This window comes from Oratosquilla oratoria, chromosome 25, assembly GCF_046742065.1.
Source record: "Oratosquilla oratoria isolate Oo_2021 chromosome 25, ASM4674206v1, whole genome shotgun sequence".
In the NCBI taxonomy this organism is placed as follows: Eukaryota; Metazoa; Arthropoda; class Malacostraca; order Stomatopoda; family Squillidae; genus Oratosquilla; species Oratosquilla oratoria.
The window spans coordinates 52594235-52601637 of NC_134801.1; positions in this window are offsets into that span (position 1 = coordinate 52594235).

Genomic DNA, 7403 nt, shown 5'->3' on the forward strand with positions numbered 1-7403 from the left:
TTTGTGGGAATCTTCCACAAATTTGTAGGAAAAATTTGCTCACATGGAATATGTTGCAATAAACTTATATGTGTATATAATAATTTCCTTTTTTGTGGGAAAAATTGTGGAAATCCAGATTTCCTTGCGGGAATTTTGTGGAAAAAATCTCACTCATTTGTGGTAACTGGCATAGATCACAGTGGCGGCAATACTGAGTAGTGTTCCGTATTCCAGCAGCAGACGACAAAGTATATGCAACATATACTACAAAGGATTACAAAGGAGGAACATGCCGACAGGAGACCTTTGGATCCATAACTAGGTCGGATGCGAAAAATGATAATAATGATAAATGAATAAATAAATAAAAGTAATAATAATATAAATAATGATAAAATAAATAAATAGGCAAATAAAGTAATAAGCAAACAGGCAAATAGTAAATAATGATAACACATGGACAGACAAATAATAACAAATAATGATCAAATAAATAACAATAAACATACAAATAACAACAAATAATACAAAATAAACGGCAGGCATTACAGCATCAACACTGTGAAACTTGCATCGAGGCCATGAAGTTCTAGATTTGCCTTCTGCATGTCAGCCCACGTCCACGCCCACGCCCTCCCCCATATCTCCCCGCCATCGACAAGCTGAAGAGCGTCGTCGTCGGCGTCATGACTCGAGAGGCTTTGAAGGCGGCGCGACGGTTAAAGCAGTTAAGGAGCCTCGCATGATTGAAGCCATCAGTCACCTTATCAGACCCTTTGGTCTAATAGGCCAGGGGTGGCGTGCCTGGTGGGCTGCTTTGAGTCATGTAGGGTCGGGTGGAGAGTTGGGGTTGAGGAGCTCGGGGTGAGAGAGGATAGGTAAAGGAGGGAGAGGGGAGAGTGGAATAGTAAAGGGTGACTTACAGAAACACCTGCTTCTCTACGCTTTCTACCATACCTACGATCGTCTTCCGCCCATTCTTGCCATTCGTATGTCTTGTATTTGCCAGCCTTTGTCGTCTTGGCTTGAGTTATCCGTCCACGCTTATATCCATTTCAGATGTTGGAACAGCTTTCCATTTTTTTATCCTGTCACCTTTCAGTTGTTCTTCAGAAACCTCATTCACTCTTCAATCTCGATAGATTTGTTCTTATGTACATTTGTTTTTATCTTATATTTTTCTTCCACATACCTCACAAAAGTAATCCTTCTAATGCTTGTCCAAGAGTTCCTGTCAATATTATACCATCTGCATACATCACATGGCCTGCAGTCCATCTTTCCTCTTCACACATTTCCACTCCTCCCGTTCATTTAATTTCTCCACGACTTTATCCATGAAAGCGTCGATCGACTATAGGAACATCACACCTCCCTGCCTCAGCAGTCCCTTCACACCAAAACATGTCCACATCTCCCTAGTTACTCTCAAGTATGAGAGTCGTTATGACAAATGGAGATATCCTCTACCATTGGGATTCGAACCTTTCCATGAGCGACTGCTTCTTATGAAGCAAAAACGATACCAATGGATTAGTTCAACGGCATCGCCCTTGCTTTCATAGGAAGCAATCGCTCATGCGAGGGTTCGAAACCTAATGGTAGAGCATACACTCAACTATGTCTTGCTCTAATGTTTTACTACCCTCTGTACATCTCTCAGTCTATGCCTATCCAACACCCCCCCCCAACAAAAAAAAGAGAGAATACCCAACCGTATGTTTTCTCCAGATCAACGAACGCCACTCAGAAATCCTTGTCTACCTTTCTCAAAATTTCGATGATTTTTCCAAAGAAAATACATGATCATAAAATCCCCAACACTCCTGAAATCTCTCAGGTCTTCTCCCACCATTTCCTCGGTCTTCTCTCATATTATTTTGTCACTATTCTTCCTAACAATTTACCTGTAATGGCTAACATGCCTATTTCTTTAAACCATAAAACAATAACACTCTTATCCATCTCCTTCCACATTCAAATGAAAAATAATGGTTGGAGTGAGATATGAAGGAATAGGGCATATCATAGGAACATAAGTACGCTGTAGTTTCCTTAATATCTATCATGGCTGCCACTAAGTGATTCTGTTCAGTCAAGGCATTAAAGTTTGGATTAGAAAAACCCTACCTCACGTTTCAGCCATATCTTGCCGTTACCTCTGTTTCTTTCAATTCCCATCCTCCGTCCTTCCCAATGCCCCAGCCTCCTTCTTTTCCTTCCACTTCCTCTTCTTATTCTTCTTCTTCTTCTTCGCTCTCCTCATTATTCTCTTCATCTCTCCGCCCTTCACATCATTGGTTCCAAAATTTTCTCGTCGTTCTCTTCCTCACACAAAACCTTCCTCCCTCATCAACCTCACACACACAACCGCGCAGTTTTTCCTTACTATGCGGTACTGCCGCAGTTTCTTCGCGGTTCAAACCGCCAGTGTGAACAGGACCTTAGCCTCCCTCTCCTCCCAAATTTCTCTTTGAATTTTCTCTCGCTACGCTTCCTTTTCATCGCTCATCTTCCTCCGTACAGAGAACACAGTAAGATGCTGTAATGATTATAATTTATCTTATATTATTTGTTTTTGTTTTGTTATCTTTTGTCTGTCTGATTTTCATTTATTATTAGTTATATGTCAATTTATTATTATTTACTATTTACCTGTTTGTTTATTATTTAACTATACCTATGCATCTATTTATGTATTTTATTTGTTATTTACATTATTATAGTTTTTATTTATTATTTTATTATTAATATGATTTTTTTTTCGCATCCGACCTAGATATGGATCAAAAGGTCTCCTGTCGGTATGCTCCGCCTTTGTAATCCTTTGTAATCCTTTGTAACACGTAATATCTATACTGCCATCACACAAGGGACTTCACTAACGCTCCTACAGACCACAGTTACATACAATTCTTTTATGACTGGGAACTAATCACCACTCAAAGAGGAATGATGATAGATTTTGACTTCTACTACCACTCCTTTCTTCTGCTCTCTTTAAATCTTTCTACCTCTTCGGCGCGACATTGATTCCAAGTATAGAATCGCTAGTTATTAGCAACGAAATGCAATGCACTCTGCTTTTCTTCTCTTTGTCTATTCCCCTTTTCCTTTATCTTTCTAACCTTCCCTTACTCTCTACTCCTTCCATCTCTTTCCTTCTTGCCTTCCCCACTTTCCTTCATCTTCCTAACCTTCCCTTGCTCTTTACTCCTTCCACCTCTTTCCTTCTTAATTTCCCCACTTTCCTTCCTTTTACCTCACTCACCATCCCAACCCTTCACTTTCACTCCTTCCTCTCCGTCACCCGCCTCTTTCCAGCGCCCTCACCATCCCTCCCTGAACCTAATCAGCAAGCATTGCTTTTATCACGTATGTGGCTGTTATCATATTTGCAATTCATTTAACATGGTTGTTTTGCAATTTGCACCCCTTGGCGGCTCTCCTTATGTCCCTCCATCTCCACCCCCCCCGACTCTTTCTCTCTCTCCTCTCCCATCCATTGCTTCTGCTGTATTGTATCTTCAGGAAGTGTAGGTTTGTACCATTCATAAGCTTGTTTTTCATGTCTCTTTATACCTGTGTTCATGACATACCTTCTGCTGCCAGCGTTTGTCCATCTACATTCATTTGATGGAGTTTGTGTGTGTGTGTGTGTGTGTGTGGTGTGTGTGTGTGTGTGTGTGTGCGCGTGCGTGTGCGCGCGTGCGTGTGTGTGTGTGTGTGTGTGTGTGTGTGTGTGTGGTGTGTGTGTGTGTGTGTGTGTGCGCGTGCGTGTGCGCGCGTGCGTGTGTGTGCGTGTGCATGTGTGTGACAGTGAATATTCATACCCAAATTTACATACATGTGTGCGTGTTTCCTATATTCTTTATGGGAAGATGGAGTCTATATTTTCCTAGATAGTTTTATCTCCCGGAAGTATCGTAATAATTTTCTTCTGAGAAGCCTATTTAGCTCATGAGAGGGCGATTTCTCTAGAAAGTTTTAACTTTCCCATGCCATTAAAGTTTTTTCTAGAAGACTATATGTCCTCACGAAAGAAGTTCTTGGAACCAGCTATATTTGACATTGCACAATGACGACAAAGGAAAAATAGAAAAATGATGTGACCCGTTATATTTGCCTTTTTATTTATATTCTTTGTTTTTTTTATATTGTTTAAGTTAATGACACCTGAAAAGGTGCCTTGAACGAATAATGAGGATGAAATTTGTATGTGAACATATAATGTAAACAATCTAAAAAGAAACAAAGCAAATAAACATAAATGATGATATAACAGTTGACCCATTATTCCTGTCGTCTTGCATATGGGGGGCAATTGATAAAGATATCAAATGCTATTGCTGATATTGACATTAGAAATACCAGTCACCTGCCATGTACGATGATCTTGAAGCATCCCAAGGATTTTATTATGTAAATATATTTTGAATTGTTAGTTACTTAACATATCTTCTTTACAGTATTTATCTTCAAGTGAAATATTTTCCAGCACGGAAAAAATATCGAATGCTGGATAACGAACGCAAGGTCTACATAAAAAAAAAACTACAGAATAATTCAAGACATTTTGATCATATCTTTCTTTTTCTCCGTGATTTTCACCTGATGAATATCATTGGCCACACTTGAATATTGTCAACACAGACCAAGGGTTCAAGTGCCCCTGTCTAATAGGTACACGCGGATCTGATGGGGTCCTTCGGATTATCGTCTCCCACAGGACGCTTCCGTCGGCCCAAAATAGATTCAACCTCTCTCCCTTCTCCCCCGCATATCCAAGATTAAGAAGAAGAAGTGAATTTAATGCTTAGAGAAGATTTGTGGGTAAAAATCAGTCACTGAAGTAGGTATAATTGGTTCATTATTTTTCTAAGTGTAGCCTACAATGTTTTCTCCACCATCGGCCTGATTACTGACATCTACTGGATTGGAGTGTCTGTATATACATATGTGTGTGTGTGTGTGTGTGTGTGTGTGTGTGTGTGTGTGTGTGTGTGTGTGTGTGTGTGTGTGTGTGTGTGTGTGTGTGTGTTCCTGTGCGTGTGCATATTTGCCAAATTGTTTTATGTAATGGCAATACAAAGGACACGAATTATACTTGTGGAATTCCGTCTGTCTGCAATGATCAAACTTTGCTTTCCACTCATTCCTTTTGTCCTGATGACCAGTTTCTTTTAATTTACTAAAACAAACGAATGCATCAACGCTGAAAACTGTATTTTTGTGTACGTCGGTTTTAAGTTGTTTGTTTTGCGAAGATCGCAATTTTTTCATCCCGTACAAATAAAATCTTCTTTGTCAGTTTTGTCAACATCTTTCGTAGTTCTAAAGTCAGGAAACAGGACATCTCTTTCTCTTCTTTTTTCCAGAGTGGGCAATCCGATCTTTGAGAGAGAGAGAGAGAGAGAGAGAGGGGGGGGGGTAGGTCGTTGAAACGTTACCCTCCAGGGATCCCACCAAACTGAATGAAATCACCTGGCGTCAGCCAAAACACAATACTTGTAGGTGTCTAATGCTATGAAAAAGTATTTGCGTCTCTATCTGTAAGGCCTGCGTAGACGTAACCGTAGATAAATACAAGAAATAATTACCAGTTGAGAAGAATAGTAAGTGTAACCATGTACAAACACGTGTATAGTATAGACTAATTAACAGTGGCCGTGGTAATCCCAAAAGAAAATATCTATTCAATAATTGAAAGAGAAAATGTCGAAAAGTCACTACATTCGTTAAATTTCCCAAAAGTGCTCCAGTGGTAGGAAAGAAAGATTAAAAACAAAGTTGCCTTTCCATTTTTTTTTCCAGTCAGAGATCTTCTTGGAAGTCGAGAGAATAATGTCGACGAGATGAATCAGCATCATTAGGCGGGGGTGGGAGTGGGGGGTTATGGATTCGTCCGTCGTCTGTGTATTTGGTCATTTAGGTGAGGCGTCGTGGCCCAAGAGGCGAGTGACGGTTGATATCCAATATTGATAGATGTTTTGTTCCACAAACACTCACTAACGGCGTCTTCCCTATACGCTGTTTACATCTACTGTAGCATTTCACTCACATTTTTAACAATAAATCTCTGCGATGTTTCCTTTTTTGTTTTATCTAGGTTATCTTCCTCCTTAGCTAGAAATCACGGTCCAGATCTGTAACCAATATCATATTTCTTCATGATATACTGGACATTTTACACTGTTGTGTTTACCTGCAGTTTAAACAATTTTCTTCTATTGCCTTGCATCCGGAAAATTTGTGATGGCAGGTATACCTTGTACATTTTTTTGTTGCTTGATAAAGTTTCCGGCACTGTCATTATTGCCACCGGGAATATTGCCATCCATTTGCATATTCAAAATAAGAAAAACACATCGAATATATGAAAAAAGAAAACAGATGAAAAAATACCAGTTTATTACAAAATAAGCATCTCAAATAATTTCACGATAAAAATTTCAGTTTAAAACTACAAGCAATATACATTTAAAAACACAATAAAGAATAGAAGAGGACGTGTTCATTAAAATATACATGTTATAAGCAATGGAACGTAAACACATTATTTTATCATCTTAAGTACTGTAGTTTAGGATTATATTCCTTATTCTGGCATTCACTGTATTTTTTTTTTTCATCGGGAGGTGAATTACTTCGCTCAAAACGAATTCTCTTATCTGTTGCTTGCCGTTCCTCATCTTTGAGTGGGTCAATTAGTCTCCAGATGTTGGGATGGACCCTACTTACGGATTTATTAAACACATTATCAAATGCCTCCACGTTGTTGTTATTAATTGCGTGGTAAATAATTTACAAGGAGGCTATAAACATCCCACAAACAGATCGAATAGATAACGCGGGTTTAACTTTTCGTCTCTTCTTCCGCATCCCTTTCTCTCTCTCAATTCCGATGTCATGATGTCACAATATATATATATATATATATATATATATATATATATATATATATATATATATACATATGTATACATGCATATACACATACAACAAAGGAAAGGGAAACGTTAGGTAATAAAAAGAAAGCTAACTACGTAGACAAGGAGAGGGGAGGGGAGGGGGAGGCCCGTGGTGGTCGGCTGTGTGGGCGGGGACTCTCCTTGTTGTTCTTAAACTTGACACTCGCCCCGATATTTGCGTCGCCGCCTCACACAACAGGTCGTCATCGTCCGCATCAGAATTTTCTGAAAGAATATTCGAAGTTTCTTGGCCCGAAACTTAAAACTTGGCGGGAGGCGCCCACCAGCTTCGTTCTTTTCGAGCTAAAGTCGAAGATCTTCTCTTTACTTTATGACCGTGAGAGGCCAAACGATGAAATAAATCTTACGTGCCGGGTGGCACTTGTTTCTGTTATTTTCGATTGATTTCTTCCACAACTTGTGACATTTTCCCACTTTTAGTCTGTCTGT